This window comes from Vulpes vulpes, chromosome 3 (assembly GCF_048418805.1).
Source record: "Vulpes vulpes isolate BD-2025 chromosome 3, VulVul3, whole genome shotgun sequence".
Taxonomy (NCBI): domain Eukaryota; kingdom Metazoa; phylum Chordata; class Mammalia; order Carnivora; family Canidae; genus Vulpes; species Vulpes vulpes.
Window position 1 is genome coordinate 12,259,385 of NC_132782.1, and position 20,552 is coordinate 12,279,936.

Here is a 20,552-nt window from a genome sequence, read left to right on the forward strand (position 1 = left end):
GCAGTGATAACTCATGTTGATAATATGTTCCCTTTTCTTTTTTAAAGATTTTTAAAATTTATTTATTTATTTATTGAGCACGCATGAGTGGGGGGGTGGTAGGGGCAGAGGAAGAGGGAGAGAGAGAATACTAAGCAGACTCTGGGCTGAGCATAGAGCCCAACCCAGGGCTTAATCTCAGGACTCTGAAATCATGACCTGAGCCAAAATCAAGAGTGGGACATTTAACCAACTAAGCCACCCAGGCTCAGTATATGTTCAACAATAATATGTTCCCTTGATATGATGAGAATGCTACTTTCTTTGTATAGCCTTTCTCCCCAAAACCCATAATTTTGATCTAATGATTAAAAAAATCAGAAAAATTCCAATTCAGGGACATTCTACAAAATACCTTAATCAATGTTACTTCAAATTGTCAAGGTCATCAAAAACAAGGGAAGTCTGAGAAATTGCCTCATCCTAATGATGCTTAAGGAGATAATGATGGTTAAATGCAATGTGGTATCCTGGATGTAATCTTGGAGTAGAAAAAAAAAAAAGGATAGTGAGGAAAAACTGAGGAAATCTGCATTAAGGACATTAGTTAATAATAATAATGTATCATTATGGTTTTATTAGTTGTGACAACTGCACCATACTAATGTATGTCTTAATACAGGGGAATTGGGTAGGGACTCTTTCAGAACTTTCCATAATGTCTGCACCATTATTCCATAAATCTATTTCAAGATAAAAAGTACATGTAAAAATAGAAATCACAGATATAGAATTATACTAATATTATGTAAAGTTAACAACGTTCCAGCAAATTTGAAGTAAATATATTGCCATTATTTATAATGTACCTAAGTGATTAACAGTATAAAATGGGTTATAATTAATATATAAAAATAATATTTTACACAGTACAAAATAACAACACTTTGATCAATAAGAGGTCCATTAGAAATGCTGATCAACTTTTTAAAGTTATTATGCTTGGGAGGATAATTTTCTATAAATGTGTTCTCTTGGGTAAGGAATGAGCTTACAACTTAAAAACATAGAAATAGACTGGAGTCACAATGTCTGAGTCCTAATTATACTTGAGAGTCATTATGACTAAGTAGGCCAAAAAATAAATCTGCAAGGGATTCTGTGTGCATTCCCTTTTAGAAAAATGGTAATTTAACTTACCTGGTAGTGTTAAACACAAAAACTATTCTTTAAGTTGTTAAATTAACTTTATTATGTATTGATCTTCATGATTCTATTAAGATACAAAGGTTCTGTTTTGATTTTTGTGTTACTTTAAGAACTGCAGTGTAACACTGAAATGAAAGAAAGCAACTGACTCAGAAATTCTCCTTTTACTGATGTGTGAACACTTGATAACATGACCAAAACAAGGCAACAGATGACTGACTCCACTATGGCTGCCAGGGGTACATTTAACCATTTCCGATATCCATGAAGGCCCCTTTGGTCACCTGGCATTTTAAAAACTCCTATTAATTCAATGACAATATGTCACAATTTTTCCATTCCTAAAATCTAAAATGCCATGATAAAAAAGAATGACATCATCAGGAGAGATGGAAAAGGCAATGTTCACTTCCAATATGAACTATTATGATCTGTACTCTCTTCCATGAGAACTGAAAAACTTCCAGAATGAGTCTTTCCAGCCTCAGTGCAGGAGAAGAATATCAAGATCATACAAATCCTCTATGTTAACAACAAGGAAGATAAAGCTGACACATCTGACGACAAGAGGAAGTGCCCTTTAGTCATCCAGTTGCTCACCTAATTGCATAAGAAAATGAACACTGCTTTAGAAAACTCAATCTAGAGAATATAGGGAAAAGATAATAATTAAACCAGGTTTGAGTCCACTCCTATCTGCTCTCTGAATTGTAATTTTAAAAAAATCTCTCAATAGTTTTTCATTGTACTGAGATTTGAACATTTGACAGTATCACTGGAGGAAATCAGAGAGAGATAGACCTTGGCTATGAAAAAAATACACTTGACAGTCTGGTTCTATCCTTAGCAGGATGACCCTAGCATTTACGTTGCAAAATAAGATTTTTTTTTGTCAAGAATAAATGCTACATCACATTGGACATCAAGATAACAGGTATAATCTGGGACTGTTCTGGACCAGTCTAGATATATATACATCTTGTTTTGAGAGATCCTAGGAGAACTTACCAAAGAGGATCTAAAATCCTGGTTCTGCGTTGTAATACATCTTTTTAAGGGAGCATATGAAACTAATTGTATTTTTTTAAGATTATGTATTTATTTATTCATGAGAATCACAGAGTGAGAGGCAGAGACACAGGGAGAGGGAGAAGAGGCTCCCTGTGGGGAGCCCAATGCGGGACTGGATCCCAGGACTCTGTCATCACAACCTGAGCCAAAGGCAGATAGATGCTCAACTACTGAGCCACCCAGGTGCCCCAAAACTAATTGTCTTGATCATAATTCTTTATCAAGGTATGCCCCAGTTACCGTCTGCTTTTCTGAAAGACAGATTTTATGGCTGCACAGAAGTACTAAAATAAACATAAATAGAACTTAAACCTTAAATCTTAAATTCTTAGGATTTGGGGCTCCTGAGTGGTGTAGTCAGTTAAACATTCCCCTCTTTTCAGCTCCGGTCATGATCTCAGGGTCCTGGGATCAAGCCCCATGTCCAGCACTGCGCTTGGTGGAGAGTTTGCTGGAGATTTCTCTCTCCCTCTCCCTCTGCCCCTCCCCTCATGCATGTTTTTTTTTCTCTCTCTCTCTCTGCCTAAAATAAATAAACAAATCTTTAAGAAAAATTCTTAGGATTTAGTCATAGTGACATATTAGTGTTGGGAAATCCTATATCTTGATTAAACGGCATCCTAGTGAGTTGCAGAGCTGGGAACCTCAAAAACAAGATTCCCAACTTTGGGCTAAAGGCTGGAAGCACCATGAATCATATCCAAATACGCTTGGCATCGCATTTAATCTGCAATAAAAGGGCTGTCTTGAAATTTGTCTTATTTTGGTCAAAATAAATACACAATTTTTAGCTCTGATTTTGGGAAACCCTCCAATACTTTGTGAATATCAGTTTATCATTTTAGAAAACTATCAATTTTCAAATTGCTGACTGTTCTATCACTAACATTTTACCTTACCCTTTGCCTAGTGTAGGTGCGGTAAAACCAATGATTATAATCCATCATACTCAAGAATTTAGGTGATGGCCATATTATTTGCTCTGTTACCTGATATTTCAAAGTTAACCAAAATTTTTACATTTAAGTAGGCAGTAAAGAGACTGGAATTAAGACAGCCTTTATGCATCTACACACACTCTTATTTCCTCAATATAATATCTCCATTTGCTTTTAACTTTATATAGTTTCTTACAATGTCATCAGAAGTAAACAGTTAAATACAGTACAACCTTATCAATTAAGTGCATATCTTCATGATAAATTTATCCAGTCCATTTCTCTAGAAAGCTGATCTGAACCCAGGTAACTGTCCCCAAGCCCCCAAGACCTGCTAACTCAGTTATTTCTCACAGTATTAAGGGGCTTTCCCTGACAAAGTGGGCCAGGTGCGCTTATCTGTGTCACCCTTTAACTACAGCCCATAAATAGCTTTACTTAACTATTAGAATTAGATGTCTCTAGGAACTTCTAAAATTATGAAATCCTAAGGAGCTGAGTATCCTTAGCTTGTAATTGTGCTTGGAAGAAAGCACACATGCCACTTGACAATTTTCTGACAATATGATAATATAGTCTGATGATAATATATTACATATATTATTCTGATGATATTCTGAAAATTCAGAATACTAAAGGGAGTAAAAATATCCTCCTAGAGTGAGGGAACTCTATGTTTTTATCCCAGTGCTGCTTGCACGGTTTGTTTAGTTTGGAGCATTCATTGGACTACACATTTAGGATATATGTATTTTTATTAAAGTATACTGTATCTCATGAAAAGTTTAAAAAGACAAATGTGAAATTAAAAAATTTTTTTTCAGAAAAGGCAAATAGAGAATTCATCACTGCACTAAATATACATTAAAAAAACATTTTAGGCAGAATGAAAAGATCCTAAAAGCAGAAGAATGGAAGCACAGAAAAAAATGAATATCAGAATGGGTGTGTCTGTGTATATAAAAAAAATTTACTCCACAAAAGAGAACAAGGACTATACAAAGCATTAATAATATCATATGGATTTTAAGACTATGTAGAATAAAATGCATAAGTGAATTCCAACTTGTATATTTTCTTAAATTCATCAATTTGTATATACAAACTAGATTTCCTTTAATCTTATTTAATTTTCAATTATTTTGTCTACAATATTTGACTGGTTTTATTAAGAAGTCATTATTCTCAGATTTTTTTAAAAAGCAGATGGAATTTTTCTTTTTGGTAGAAAATACTGTCCATGAAGACTCTTGGAGTATACCATTGTAAGATATTACTTTTTTTTCCCAAGTAGTCTTATTTTGAAAGATCCTTCACTAACTGAAAATTAGAGAATAAATTTTAAACAACCAGTTGCAATAATAACTGAAATAATCAGTTGAATTATTGTAATACTACTATGTGTATTAAAATGTATTTTTATTTTTATTTATTTATTTTTATTTTTTAAAGATTTTATTTATTCATGAGAGACACACAGAGAGAGGCAGAGACACAGGCAGAGGGAGGAGCAGGCTCTATGCAGGGAGCCCGATGTGGGACTCGATCCTGGGACTCCGGGATCACACCCTGAGCCGAAGGCAAACGCTCAACTGCTGAGCCACCCAGGCATCCCTAAAATTTATTTTTAAATGCCATCATATTAATTGCTAGCAGTATTAATGGAATATGCTTGTAAATTTCTCTTTATTAAGCTACAAAAGAGTAAAACAAGAAGACCTAAATATTATTACTTTCAAATTACTAAATCAAAATGAAGGTAATCCTAATTTTAAGATCATCCCTCAGTAGAAGGTACAAATAATGACTGCTATATGTGTGAAATCATGTGATGCTAACATCCTTTTAATACTAATTCTACTTAATCGACTCCTCAACAAATATTTTAAAAATGATTACTAAGTGCCAGACACTATGCCAGGTGCTGGGGACAAAAATACAAATTAGGCAGCCTTGGTGCTTGTCCTCTGGGACCCCTGGTCTATTGGGAAATAAAGACAAATAAACAAATGCAATCCCCCTATCATTCAAAAGTAATGAGAATATACAAGAACGGCATCAGACTTGGGCTTCAGAGGGAAGATTTAGGTCAGAGAGAGAAGATGAGTAGAAGCCAGCTGATCTGTACTATGACTCACATCCTTGATAAATCCTCTCCCTTGACACTCTTCATTCATAAGATTATTTATTAACTAACTGCTTGGTGTGGTCCGGAAGCTGTCTTTGTCATCTTCTAGGTTTATCTCCGCTTTCTTGTCTTCACCACTCTCAGCTTTTCTAAACAATAAAAAAATTATCTTTGACTTTGTACTTCCATGGAATTTGAAATGTGTAACTTCACAAACTGTTTACATTCCATTCCTAGATTTATCTAAACTAGTGTAATTTAAGATTTAAAATGTTTGCACATAGCTTGTAGAGATTAAATCATGATTTAACTATATTGGAGATAATATCAACCAAAGTTCCTTCATCCTATCATTTTTTTTTTTTTTAAGCTCAGGTTTGGAGTTAAACTCCCCAGAGCACAGACAATTATCATCATTGGCCATACGAAGCCTATCATAATTATTATTCTTTTCCTTCATCAGCCACATTCCATTCCCTGCTACTTTAGCATCTTCTCATTCTCATTGTTAGGCAACCATCCTAGCATGTTTACTATACATCTTTGCACTATGTTTTCTTAAAAATTTAATATTATCTTGGATGTTATATCTTAAATTTACATAAATTTCATGTCATATGACTCATTTTATTTTTATAACTAAGCACTATGGTTTTAAAGATCTATCCATGTTACTATAAATAATTCTAATCTGTATTTCTAACTACTGCATAATGTTCCAACATATATTATCAGATATGCTGCCTCTTTGCTCTTAGAACACCCGGGTGCCATCTAGACCCCCCCGCCCATCCTTCCCGAAACCCAGAGACAGATCCATATGGCCCATAGCTTACACAACATTTTACGGGGGGTGGGGAGGGGGGGGTTGAGAACAAAATGCATATTACAAATAAAAGTAGATATAAAAGTGCATATTTATTAAAAGTGAGTTCAGAAATTAAATGGATTTCCATTTTTTAAAAAAACTAACCAATATCACAAACACAAGTTCCAAAATTTAACTCCTTAGCACACTTAATACTCTTCCTCCATGTTTGGCTTCATGCTCTGGTTATCTCTTCATAGGGCAATGGGTTTTGTAAATACAGGGAATAGAGGCACACTTATCTTTCCTTTAACATAACTAATTGAAATATAGGAATGTGTATGTATTTATTACTGATAGTTGGGCAAAGTTCTTTGATCTCTACAACTCATTATTGGTAAAAGCATATAAATTTTTAAAAATATTGTCAAATTTGAGAATGCCTCCATTTAGTTCCTTTCATAGATGATCTATAAAATAACAGGATTTCAAATATCCTAGTTCAATGGTTTATCTTAAATACTTTGAATTAACTACTTTCTAACCACTTTGTCATCAATGTCCTCAATATAGTGATGTATAATGAGTTCTGTGTTATCTCATGCATTGGATATTTCATGGCAAACCAACATAAATTTATTTTTTATTTTTTTTTGAACCAACATAAAATTTAAATCTTTTGTCCTCAACATATTTATGATTCACTCTTCTTCTTTAACCGGATTACCAAACACCAATAATCTATTTAATATATCTTTAAGAAATACCCTTCTTCCTTTTAGTGAAATACTGTTTCTCACTTTTGCTTCTGAGATAACAAAACATTTTGTTATATTTCTTGCTCAATGTTAATATAATTTATTCATGTCCTTGCCTTTTATACTTTTTTATATACCACTAATCTTGTATCTGAATTCTCTCAGTATTTTAATACAAAAAAGTTAAAGATAACAAAAAAGTGCTTTTTGTATGTGTAATATATATATATAATATGTTCAATAATTCATAATTTGCAATTTTAAACTTAAAATACTTTTATACACTTTCCAAACTGTAGCTAAACTGTCATTTTTTGCTTTATCACATTCATGATTAAGTCTTGTACTTCATTGATATTTGGTTTTCTCAACAAAATCTTTAAAGGTCCATCTTAGAATTACATTGTACCTAATTTGTGTAGCTTGGAAAGCTTTGTAACAGGTACAGTACATAAAAGAAAATTGCCAGTTTGGAATTTGTGTTTAAATATGTCTATAAAATGCAATAAGAAAATGCAATAAGAAAAAAATGCGGGATCCCTGGGTGGCGCAGCGGTTTGGCGCCTGCCTTTGGCCCAGGGCGCGATCCTGGAGACCTGGGATCGAATCCCACATCGGGCTCCTGGTGCATGGAGCCTGCTTCTCCCTCTGCCTGTGTCTCTGCCTCTCTCTCTATCTCTCTGTGACTATCATAAATAAATAAAAATTAAAAAAAAAAAGAAAAAATGCAACTATTGAAAAATACCAAGTAATCACAGTTTCAGATACTGGGAAGAGAGTTTTTTCTTCTCCATCAAGATTAAAGGAAATCCTGTGCATGGCATCTGTTCTATATACTTAGTGTTTTTCTAAGAATGTGCATGATAAATGTACATGGAAGTGACTACAAACCACATAAATACATCCCACTGAATCCCCATTAAATGTATCTCCAACTGAACTCCACTTTGCTGCAAACCAGATATGCCCGTAGCCATACTCTTAACACTACTTAATAAGAGGGAAATTATGGTAATAGTTAAAATATCTTACTTTTGTAAATCTTACCAAAATAGCTAACCATGTGGATACATTGTTAAGGCTCCTCCTTTCTCAGTAAACTCACCTGTCACCAGCACAAAATAACAGTCCTGAACAACTCTGCATGTGTCCCTTTATGGAGCTATATAAGAATTACTGGGAAATTGTTACCTGGGAGCTAATTCTTGGGTCCTAGGGTACATATATATTTAATTGAACTAAGCAGTGCCACATTCCTCTCCAGAAGGACTTGACTTTTCTATTCTTCCACCAGAGTACTCAAAGGTTCTACATCTCTACATCCTCACCAATCCTTGGCATTATTCACTTGTACATTTACAATATCATCTTCCCAAGGAGGATTTCTCTCAAAATTTTTTCTTTTACAAGATCTAGAGATCAAAAATCACCTATTTCTGTTGAATTCGCATTGCTCTGGTCTACAATAATGCTGAGCACTTCTTGTATGCCTATTTGCTGAGTTTCTTCTCATGTAAATTCTTTGTTCTTACCCTTTTTCCAATTTTTCTGTTGTGATTTTTGTCTTTTATGGTTGATAAGTAGGTGTTCCTTGGATATATTAGATTTTTTTTTGATATATTAGATTTTAATATCTCAATTTCAGAATTTCAAATATCTTCTACTCTGTCATTAACTTTCTCAGTAGTATCTTTTCTTTATTGAACACGTACCTTTGTCTTATTGTAGTGCTCTGAAAGTATTGCTTAAAATAGCCTTCTCCACCTCTCCTCCCACCAAGATTTCTTATATTATGTCTTAGTACATATTGAGACAAGTCCTTTTTCTCTTAAGGTCAACTTATCTACAAATGATCATTCATTTTTCTGTTTGATCTATTTCTACAAAAAGCCAACTGAAACTTATAATTTATGAAGAATTTATATATTTACAGTATTGTCTTCCCATCCAAAAGCACAGAATGATTCTCTAATGAGGTAGATAATCTTATCTACATAAGAGTTTGTGTATTTCTAGATATATTATATACTTCATAGCTTTATGTTGCTATTATAAATGACATCCTATTTTTAAAACCATATACAGGGGATCCCTGGGTGGCGCAGCAGTTTAGTGCCTGCCTTTGGCCCAGGGCATGATTCTGGAGTCTCAGGATTGAGTCCCCTCTGCCCGTGTCTCTCCTCTCTCTCTGTGTCTCTCATGAATAAATAAATAAAATCTTAAAAAATATAAAATAAATAAAACCATATACATTCTAGTTGGTAATTGCTACCAAGGGACTTTATATTCAGCAACTGTTAATTTTCCTTTCTAATAGTTTGTCAATTTTGTTTTCTGAATAGATGATCATATCATCTAGAAATAAAAACACATTATTTTTTTCTCCTTTCTTTTTCTCTTCTTGGAGCACCAGTAAAGAATATGAGTAACTGTTTTGTGTCAGATACTGGGTAAAATCCGGGAATTCAATGACAAAAAAGACAAAATGCCATGTCCTCAATTTTAACTGCTTTTTAAAAATACAATCTACTTTTTAGTGCATTACCTTTTGCATTCATATAAGCTCCTCATAATACACTATTTCATAGTTAACTTATGAAATTAGAGAATAGGCATAGTTGCGTCTAAATCATAGTTCGGTCTAAACTGTAGAATTACAATTTCACAAGTTGAAAAAGCACCACAAGTTATCTTTTACCTACGTGGGGAGGGGATATCCACTATCACTTAGATGGCACTTATATTCAAACATAAGATGATACTATTTGAAAATTATACTATTTGAAGTAAAAATGCCTTTTTTTGCTTCAAGCATATATAGTGCATTGATTCTAAATATTCAGTCATTCTACGTCTGATTCTACATACATGTCCAACATCAATTTGCTTTGTTTTTTTAACCCCAAAGCAAATTATAGATGTGTACATGCATGTGTGTATGTATATATGACTACACACACCTACATACACACATACATATATTTTTCCTATCCAACATACAATTTTCCTTCTTACCTGGGGTAAATGAAGATTTCCCACTGTGAGTAGTGGGACTGAAGCTCTGTCTCTTACTATGGAAATCTAAGGTGAACTATCTTCCCTTTCCATTCCTGCTAGTAGGGTAAGGCCACATCTCTTAAACTGGTCCAGATGGATTCACTTGCCTTTTATTTTGACCCTGGAATGAATGAAACCAAGTGAAGGAAGAGCTGGTTGGCATTCCTTTGTGCTGGAGCCTTTAGATGGCTATGGGAAAATCTGGTTGTGGCAGAGTGGTCCAGCAGTCTTTGCCACTTGGGGCAGCCAAACAGCCTCTAGTCCTCCCTTTGGTCTTCTCATTTTCCCATTCAGCTCATCCGACTTCTCAAAGCTTTCCGATAACTCTGTCAGGATCCTGTAACTTCCAATAAGTATCTCTTTGGCTTAAGACAGCAAATGTTTGTTCCTCTTGCTCTCAGCCAATATTCTTGTTTAATATGGGATAATTTCTTTTGACTCACTGTGTAGAAACTAGGCTATGACAAAAACAAGCTAATTTTAGACAGGGCAGTTTTGCTAAGTGATTAAAGTATTTCTTCTGAATTATCTGAAAAATCATTATCTGAGCTCAGAAGTAGCAATTTGGAAGAAAAATAATGTACTCTATAAATGCAGAACCCATTTCATAAGTCTGCATAGTTTAAAAAAGATACGATTATTTTGCTTACAATCTCCATTTAAAGTGTTTCTGCAAAATCAGTAGTCCAAAACTTCTATACAATCTAAATTCAGTCGTTAACACTCACTTTAAATATTCTGCTCTTTTAAAAAATAAAAATAATAAATAAATAAACAAGCAAACTGCTCTTTTATCTCTTCCATTATTATTCTTAGCATTTGAAAATGGAATCATTGACATATATATGCAACAAATTTAATCAATTTTCTAATGTGACAGGACCTTAATTCTTCAGTGAGCAGTACAAGGATTGTCAACTGGCTAGAATAAAACAAAATTTTGATATTTTAAAATCTTCAAAACTAAATTTTCTTTTAAAATACATTTTTAATTCATTTCATTATAAAACATAAAATATACTTTTTCATCTTTAGGAAAGTTGGGGACATACAGGAATATTATTATGAGAAATATATATGCTAATAATAAAATAAAATAATTAAAATAACAATCATAGAATGCTATCTTATTTGATCTAGCCCTAAACTAGCGGTTCCCAATTGGGCAATTCTTTCCTACCCACCTTCCCTTAGGATTGCCTTCCAGACTTAGCAAATAAAAAAAATTACAACATTCAATTAAATTTAAATTATTTCTAGTTCCCTGCGCACATTTTGGGATAAAAAATATGCATATAACATACTTATTCCAAAAATGTACATTGTTTATCTGAAATATATAATCAGTAAGTTATATACATCTTTCCTGAATATTTCCTTAATGATTTGGCTTTCATGAACAGCTCCTTGTTTTACAGAATTTGCTTATAAAATTTCTTGTAATTAAAGTCTATGTTCAATTTAACTTGTAAAGTCTATGTTCTATTTACCTTTATCTACCATAGCAGAACATTCATTAATGAGAAAATTAGCTTTATGAGCTGGGATACTGAACACATATTGACATAAAGTCAACAACTCTAAGAAATATGAGTTTTTTGAGGCATTTAGTACTATCTTTCAAGGCATAACTTGCTTTTGCATTCTTGAGGATCAGGTTATATCTCTCAGACTATAACATTTTAAAATGCTGCCCACCGACAAAACATTACTGTAAATTTACTCCCTTCTTCTACCACGATAATTCTACTTACTTCCATTCTGCAAGATTATTTAGCAACATCCATATAAAAGAATCAAATTCTTCAGGGGATTAAATTCATTTCAAAATATAGTCATGACAACTGCCATTAAATTATTCTCTTCAAGATGGATTTTTCCCCCGCTTATTCCTAGGTAATATTCTCCCTTTTAAAAACAACCTTGGCATTTAAGGGATAACATTTTCACTAATTTTCTTTTTCACACATTCCACAAGTTCTTTTAAGAAATGGAGTACCACAAATACTCAATAACATTCTCTTCTCTTCTTTCAAGCTGCATAATCTTGCTGCTAAAGAGATCACGAAAATCACTACAAATAAGAAACACGTAGACTTCACTCAATGGATACTTTAAAAGCCAGCAAGAATTTGTGGGGACTTTTCATAATTATGATTTCAATGCTTCAAATAAGCTGAGGAGTCTCCCAGCTTCGTTTGTTCAAGAGAGCCACTAACTTCTAGAATGCAAAAGAACTGAAGACTATTAAATGAAAAGAAAAAAAAATACAAAACTTCTTTTAATTGTTCAGTTTGAACAGAATAAGTGCTGAAATAAGGGAATAATTTCATGACAATTACTGTCACTATAAAGAACATCAAGTACTCTTCATCATGTACAATAGAGCAGAACCATAATACCAGCCAGAGATTCATTTATGCTTTGTTTCAACTTCCAATAAACACTGCACCTTTGGGCAAACATCCACCAAATTTATATTTCTATTATCTCCACCAAAAGTATAATTTTTATGACTAGCTTGTAATTCAGTAAGAGGGAAGAATACTTACCGTGAATACTTGGTGAGAAGAGTCTAGAGAGGACACTAAGCACCCTACAAGGAATGCCTTCCAGGACAAAGAATTCTATAGCCCCAAATGTCCATTCTGCTGAATTAAGAAAGTTAGGCTTAGATCACAATTTCATCTGGTGGCCTCTTTAATTTAGTACTGGCTATGGTTCTTACAAAATGACTTTTTAATTTCTAACGTGGCTCTAATTGCTTTTTACATTATCTAGCTGCCATTTACATTGTAAACTCTCCTGAGGGGTGTTTTAGGCTGTCAGTAAGTCCACAAAAGCTAGCCTCTTTTTAATTACAATCATTCCCTTGTCAGTGACTTTTTGGTCCAACCTTTGGTATTCATATTAGAGTATTCTCTGTAAAGAATACCTGCACTGAGCTATAGGCCTTGTACATTGACACTAATTCATTTGGGAAATATTGACTGATTGTTTCCATTATTTTGTAAGGCACCATCTCCTTGAAAAAATAAAGTGGAGAGAGAGAGGATGGGAGAAGAAGGTAGATGCAATGAGTATGAATTCATTTAAGCAGGAAGATGAACAAATCCGTATTTTATAAAACTCCTGTCTCCCACAGGGCAGAGGGTGGATTTGTAGTAGAGAGATCAGCTAGCAAATTAATGAAACTGATACAACTGGGGGTACAGCATACTCTGGTGTATATGTGTGGTCATATTTGAGAGCCCATTAAAAGAGAAAATCGACAGTTGAATATGGGATTCCAGGAATGAGATGGGAAGCAAGGATTTTTTTCAGCTATCTGAGTTGGTCAACCAAATAAATGGTCCCATGATCCCATATGGTAGAAAAACTAGGAGGATGAGGCTTGAACAAGAAAGGAAAATGATGGGTAAGTACTTAGCCATGCTGTTCTAGAACTCATAAAATGAGCCTGGCTTGGAAATAGTAACTTTGGAGTCACAGAATATAAAGAACTATGTGATACTGACCATAAAAATTCCTACTCTCCAAGGGTTAATGGTCTTTAAGAGACCATAATATAAGGCATGGTACAATTACTTAAGTAGAAGTAGTTAAAATGTATTTTGGAACACAAGGAATTAGAAGTGAGTTTGAGATGGTAATAAGAAAGATACGTCAAAATTCTACAGAAGAACACGGTTGCATGCAAATTTGTAAAGGTGAGACTGACAAGCCAGATATCTTCTTTCTAACCCTACCTCCAACACTTAGAAGTTATGTCTCCTTGGTCAACTTAGTTAACTGGGAATCTCAGTTTACCCATCTGTAAAATGAGTATGAAAAGGATGTTGAACAATTAAATGAGTTAATTGAATGAATGAAAATGAATATGAATTTTTTAGAATGATATTTGTAACAGTAAGATGATAGTAAAAGCCTATTACTATTGTCATTATTCTCATTATTAATCACACAGGGAACAAAATGAACCAAGCCAGCCATGCATGCATCAGAACACACAGAACAAGTTAAAGCAATGATGAGAGGTCTATGGAGTACTTGGTAGTACTCTACCAAGGTATGAACTGGCACTTGCTAGCAGAAGAGTAGTAGTGACAGGCATTTCTCTTCTATGGGAGACTTTTTGGCAGTTTTTACAGTAATCAGTATAGCACTACACATCCATACAAGTACCAGGATATGAGGTTCATGCTGAACAAGTGTGGGACTCACACCACTTAAAAGCTACATGTTTCACCAATCAGTTATAACAACTTTGCTTGGAAGGGGCAAGCCCACTTACATGAGTCATTGCATTAAGGGTGGCCAAAGGCAAGACCATCTCCTCAGGCATTTATAGCTCAGTTGGGCCCTACCAATCAGGGAGCACGTTTAATCTTTTGTTCAGTTTCCCTTACATTTAACTGATACTAGAGGTTACTGTTACAGCCCATCTAATGTGCACACATACAACAGCACTATACTTAGGACATTTGTTGTTTCCTCCTCTCTATGCAGCTTTCATTTATTATTTAAACCTTTATTTTGAACAAGTGATTCATAATGCCCATGTGTCTTACTATGCAGATGTTACCTTGATCACTTAGTTCAGTTGAATTTTTTCAATTTTCTCCACTACCAAGTTACTCACTTTACCTTTGTTGTTGGTAAGCGAAGATACTTAGACTATGGAAATCCTGTTTGTCCTCAAACATTCGCATACTAATTTTAGTATAGCCATCAGTGGATCTTGTTTGCGATAATTATTACTATTGTTTTTGCTGACTGGTGAATCTCTGTATCTCAGGAGTTTCTGTTAACATGAACAATGTGATTTAGTGATATCATTCACATATTTTTATATGTTTCCAAGGTAATAGAGCCAGAAAGTTAACTGAAAGTTGAATTGTCATGGACGATGGGAAAGACTAAAGTTTGCCATTTACCTACAGACACCGGAGGCCTCTTCGGCTACAGACCAAGCATAAATGGATAAGAAGAGAAAGGGAAAAAAAAATGGAGAGTAAGAAGTTTCTAAACTGGGTGTCAGGGTATAGCTGAGGAATAATCAATATACTTTGCCGGGGAAAAAAAAAACTTTTCTGCCACTAGTTTTTCTCTTTAGGAATCAGTATCAATTCTTGGAGTTGAGCAGAATTGGATGTGTAACTTTTGGCCCCTTTTTATTTCCATCTTTCCTCTCAGAACACTCCTCTCTCCTCCAGCTAACGTATCTACTTAGGATCCTGTTCTTTTCAGTGGAAGCACTCATCTCACTCTGAATTATTTGCTTAATACTTAGTCTAATACTTAAACCATTCCCGTGGTCAACTCTATGTGGACAGTAACCAAGTTTGTCTCCAGTATATAGAACAGTGCCTAGAACTATAAATGTTAATGTATATTAACGTTTATGTTTAATACACATTAGTACTACTAAACAAATGAAGTAGAATGGCTAAGTTCTGTAGTATTATGTGTATGCTATTCTGGATACATCAAGTGTTACATGGGCTTCCAAGAGCCAGTTGTGAAAATACTATATATTCCTTACAGGAAAATGTATTCTGAATTCCTAATGAAAACCTTATAAATGAATGCCTTATAAATGAACTCAATAGCATGTTTCTGACAAGACTTTTCCTTTTTTTTTTTAAATTTTTTTTTAAATTTATTTATGATAGTCACAGAGAGAGAGAGAGAGGCAGAGACACAGGCAGAGGGAGAAGCAGGCTCCATGCACCGGGAGCCTGATGTGGGATTCGATCCCGGGTCTCCAGGATCGCGCCCTGGGCCAAAGGCAGGCGCCAAACCGCTGCGCCACCCAGGGATCCCAAGACTTTTCCTTTTTATGAATAAAGCTTAAAACAGAAAAAGTGTCCCTCTGTAAACTATCTTATTTGATCTGATTAACAGATGTTAAAATATTAATATTCTAAAGTTCTTTTAATCTTAAAAAAGCAGATTCCTCCAGCTTACCCTAGTATCAGATACTTTCATGGAAAATATAAAATTTAAATGATGGTCTTTAATTTCTTTTCTGGTTTAAAAAGTGTATTTAAATAGCTATGATTTTTCTGAATTTGTGATACTACCAGAAATGGTTTAGCTTATTTTGAATAGAAATAACAGTGTCAGTAAATGATTATTTAATAAATCCTTCCATCTTATTTGGTAATGAGACTGTCTTTTGAAAAAATAAAAAATAAACTAAACTTAGCCCATTATCTGGAACAAAAGAGGAAATATCTGTGTTCTAACATTCACTCTTGCCTTTCTTTGAGAATCCTAGGTAATCTACCCAACTGAAAAGCATTTCAGCATCCTGAAAATCTACCCAACATTACCCAATTTTCCTAACAGGTACATGAGAGGAGGCTGACAAGTATGAGAAGTGTTACATGGAACTTCATGGCAGATGCCTGAAAAGGGAGAATTTGTGTCCTTCCTCCTCTCTGATGCCTTGCATTTGAATATTGGCACTCCGACAATCAATTATCGTGGACTACAGCATGACCGTACTGGAAGTCAGGAGTAGCAGTACAGAAAGACAGAAGATCTGGGTACTCAGTGACTTTATACAGACACTACCAGTTCTGGAAGTCTACCTTGGGTTTCTAATAAGTGAAAGGATAAAATCTGGGAGTGTAAGCTACTGTGTTCAGGTCTCTAATATTAGCAGCTGAATCTAAAATTCAAAATGATACTAAAACAATATTTAATAGCTATTAAATTAAGTAATACTAATTTGATTCATATCAAATTAAACTGATTAACCTGGAATAAATAGTTATTCTTAGTAGCATCAAATACAACACTGAAACATATTTTGTACGCTTTTCTGTTCTTTTACATATACCAAACTTTAATTTTTCACTATTATTATTAATTTTAAAAATGTATCTTAATCAGTGCTTGATATGTTACCACACAGGTTGGTTCCCTCAAGAAGCACAGATTTTATGGATTTCAGAGGGCTATAAAACAATCTCATAACCATACAGCTTTAATACAATAGTTAATATTATTTTTCCAAAGAGAAATAAAGCACAGAGCTGTCTTAGGTACCTTTCAAAAGAAGGCACAGCAAAATATCAATTTCACTTATAAGAGAATTCCATGGAATATACACACAAATACAGACATAATATTTCAGTAAGACTCCAATTATAAAGACCTTGGTCCAAATGAGCTGTATATAAATGACTATACTGCAGCAGTTCTTCCTACTTAGAGCTTTTCAAGACCAAAAGTACCATAAAATCTATTTTATAGCCTAGAAATAAAAAGAAAACTTGAATACTTTAAGAAGACTACATTAATTACTATCCATTGAGGCTCAACAATCATTAATCATCTTGATTTAATATGCAAATCTTAGATGGCAATTATCAGACTCATCATTCTGAAAGAACAGGGCCGGCAAAGCCAACATTAAAATTTAACAATCAATTAACTTTTGGGATGCAGGAAATACTTAAAATGCATCTCAATCTAACTGGGCAAAATACTACTTTAGTGCCTTAAACACACTTCTGCTTTTCTTTCCATGACTAAATTTAGGATAATAGTTGGAACCCTATTTCATATATATTTGTGTTGGCTTTATTTAGGGGTTTACTGTTTGGGGGCATGGCATTTTTAAGACTGGGACAATTAAAATTCTGTACTGGGGACAGATGATACTTATTAAGTATTCATTTGTAAACCAAATCTTATGAACAAAGTGCAATACTGATTAAAATTCTACAGAAGTTATTTTCACAATGTTTGGCCAAGTTACACAGTGCAAACTATATTTTACTAATATCTGAAACAAAGCTTCACAAAAAAATACTTATTCTTACTACAGATAACACTGATGTTCTCTCCTAGTCTACTCCCATTAGCCTGCATGCATGCATTAAATCTACATGCTACAATTCACTAAAATCCCGTTTAAAAGTACTACTCTAGAGTGACTAGAGTTTAGAGAAACTGTAAGTCAGACCTCTAAATTTGAAAGTAAGGAAACTGGGACACCTTGAGCTCAGTGGTTGAGCATCTGCCTTCAGCTCAAGTCTGATCCTGAGGTCCTGGGATCAAGTCCTTCATAGGCTCCCTGCAGGGAGCCTGCTTCTCCCTCTGTCTGTCTCTGCCTCTCTCTCTCTGTGTCTTTCATGAATAAATAAATAAAATCTTTTTTAACAAGTAAGGAAATTGAAGTGTCATCTAGAGGTTACTTTGTTCAAGATGACAGAGCTGTGTCTAGCAGAGCCAGGCCTAGGACTGAGGTCTATTCATCCTCAGTCCTATAGGAAAACAGATAACACCAGGTGAGGAATGTTTGTTTTTAAAAGTTCAAAAAGTAGCATACAGCTTAGAACATGTACCTGTCAAAGAGGTCTTGGCATCTGAATCACTAAGGTTTATTTTATTATTTTCTTATTTTAGAGAGGAGCTTTTTATTCCTTTTTATTTTAATTCCAGTTATTAACATACAGAGTATACTAGTTTCAAATATATAATATAGTGATTCAACAATTCCTAAATCATTAAAGTTTTTAATTGATGATTCATTTGGCCTTTTTCAGCAGGCTTGAGTTTAGAAATTCAATCAGTGAGTAGTTTATTTGGTAAACTGCCCTTGTAATTAAATAAAACAATCCCCAGAAACTTAATTGAAGAATGCCTACCCATCAGTAACAACTAGAAGCCACATTTTGTTGGGTTTGTTTATGTCACACTTCTGGCACCCTGCTCTTTGAAAATCAAATTTAAAATGACAGGCAGGTTGCTCTTAACTTCCTTAAAGGCATGAAGAAGTAATTGCAAACTCTCTAATATTGAATACATCACAGAAAAGGCTCATTTTGTAGGTAGGTATGTAGGTAGTAATCTTTCACTGATAGCAACGTTAAATCAGGAATTTCTAAATTTGTACTTTAGAGCTTATAGTAATTAAAATTAAAATGAAAAAAATGGGTGATAAGAAGGGGAAATTAAAGAAATGCTATGGCAAGGAAATGCATTCTCTTAGAATTTTGTTGATACATAACAAATCTATGGGTCCTTACATTTTTGTAGGCCCCTGCATCTAAGCGTAATAAATTTATGAAGGTGGAGGAGAAGTTTCTTAAATGTATTACCATTTATCCCTACAAGCCTCTATATTTATTTATCTTTTTTAAGCCTCTATATTTAAATTAAAAAAGCTACATTAATATCAACAAAACTGTCTCTTGTATCTAAGTATCTGCTCAATACCTATTCATTAATTGCAAACTCACCATTGCAAAGAAAAAAATTAATGTTACTATAAAAAATCACCTTAAGAAAAATCAGCTTTTTGTTTAAATAACGTTTATATTATAAAATGGTAGAAAAATAAATGAGAACCTTAGTTCTCTGTCTAGAGGGGCAACATAATATAATTTAAAAATCTGCTTTGTTGTTACAAAAGCATGTTGGCTTTATCACTGCTGTGTGAAAAGCAAGTGATTTATCCTCTCAGATACCTAGGTACTGTACATCTCACTTCAGTGGTGAGGAACCTACCTGGCTAATCTGTTGGGAAGAGGGGATGAGATAAGTTAAGGCACATCAAGAAACTGGTTAGTTTTATTCTAGAGCATCACAGCTAAGAATAAAGAGAAGGAAGGAAGGGAGGACAGAAGGGAAGAAGGGAGGGAGGGCAGAAGGGGGGAGGAAGGAAAGGGGGAGGAAGGGAGGAAGAAAGAAAGAGAAGAAGAAAGGAAAAGAAAGTAACTGGGTAACCTGTTTCCTTAATGAAAATGAGTGAAAACAAAATTTAAAAAAATACAAATGGTTACATCATGGTTTATAGAGTTTAATATTTGCCACGTCATGTTTAAGGAAATTCTGGAGCTATGACCAGAAGTTTTGAGCTTTGATTTCAGTGCCTTCCACCATTTCGTACAGCTTAAAATAGATCATTTTGATAGTAGGTGATAAAGACTGAGCAAGAAGAAGCCTAATATTTACTCCTAAAACAAAAGGGCACCAGTTTAGCTAATATGACTAAAGACATACATCTCTTTGTTTTAAGACTATTATAAAGAGACACTGACAGGAGTTCATGGGAATGAACTAGGTTTATCTGTAAATAAATTTAGTTCACAGTTGCTGTGGGGAAAAATGAAGGATCCAATTACAAAGTCTGAAAGGTTTCCTATAATTAGTGACTATTATATTACTTCTGTTTATGACATAATACAGAGGGAAGGAAAAATGAGAGAGGAATTGCTGGTTCATTTCTTCATTATTTTCCTAATTGCTTTTTTACTAACAGCTTACATTTCAAGGAAGCCAAGCTATAATCATTTCATCAATAACATTAACCTGTCATTTCATTCAGGAAATATGAGGCAAGTTTTGGTCTTAACTTTAAGAATAGTAGGAGATCCTCATTTCTCCTATATTGTCTCATAAGCATGCTTGCAGAACAGTGTGGTCAATACATAGGAAATGTCTCAGACTTATATTTGTGACTGTGGCATAAATATCTACCAAAGTAATAATTAATTAATGACTGTGTATGCTTTCTTTTTTTTCTGTATATGCTTTCTAAAAAATCTTTCATGAAGATACTTTTTATTGACATTTGAGAAATA

General features: G+C 34.0%; 1 protein-coding gene across 2 annotated transcripts in view; it reads right to left on the reverse strand.

Annotated features, from left to right (window-relative positions):
- Positions 1-20,552, reverse strand: part of SCN9A (sodium voltage-gated channel alpha subunit 9) — a 165,983-nt gene that overhangs the window by 111,578 nt on the left and 33,853 nt on the right. The window lies entirely within an intron of this gene.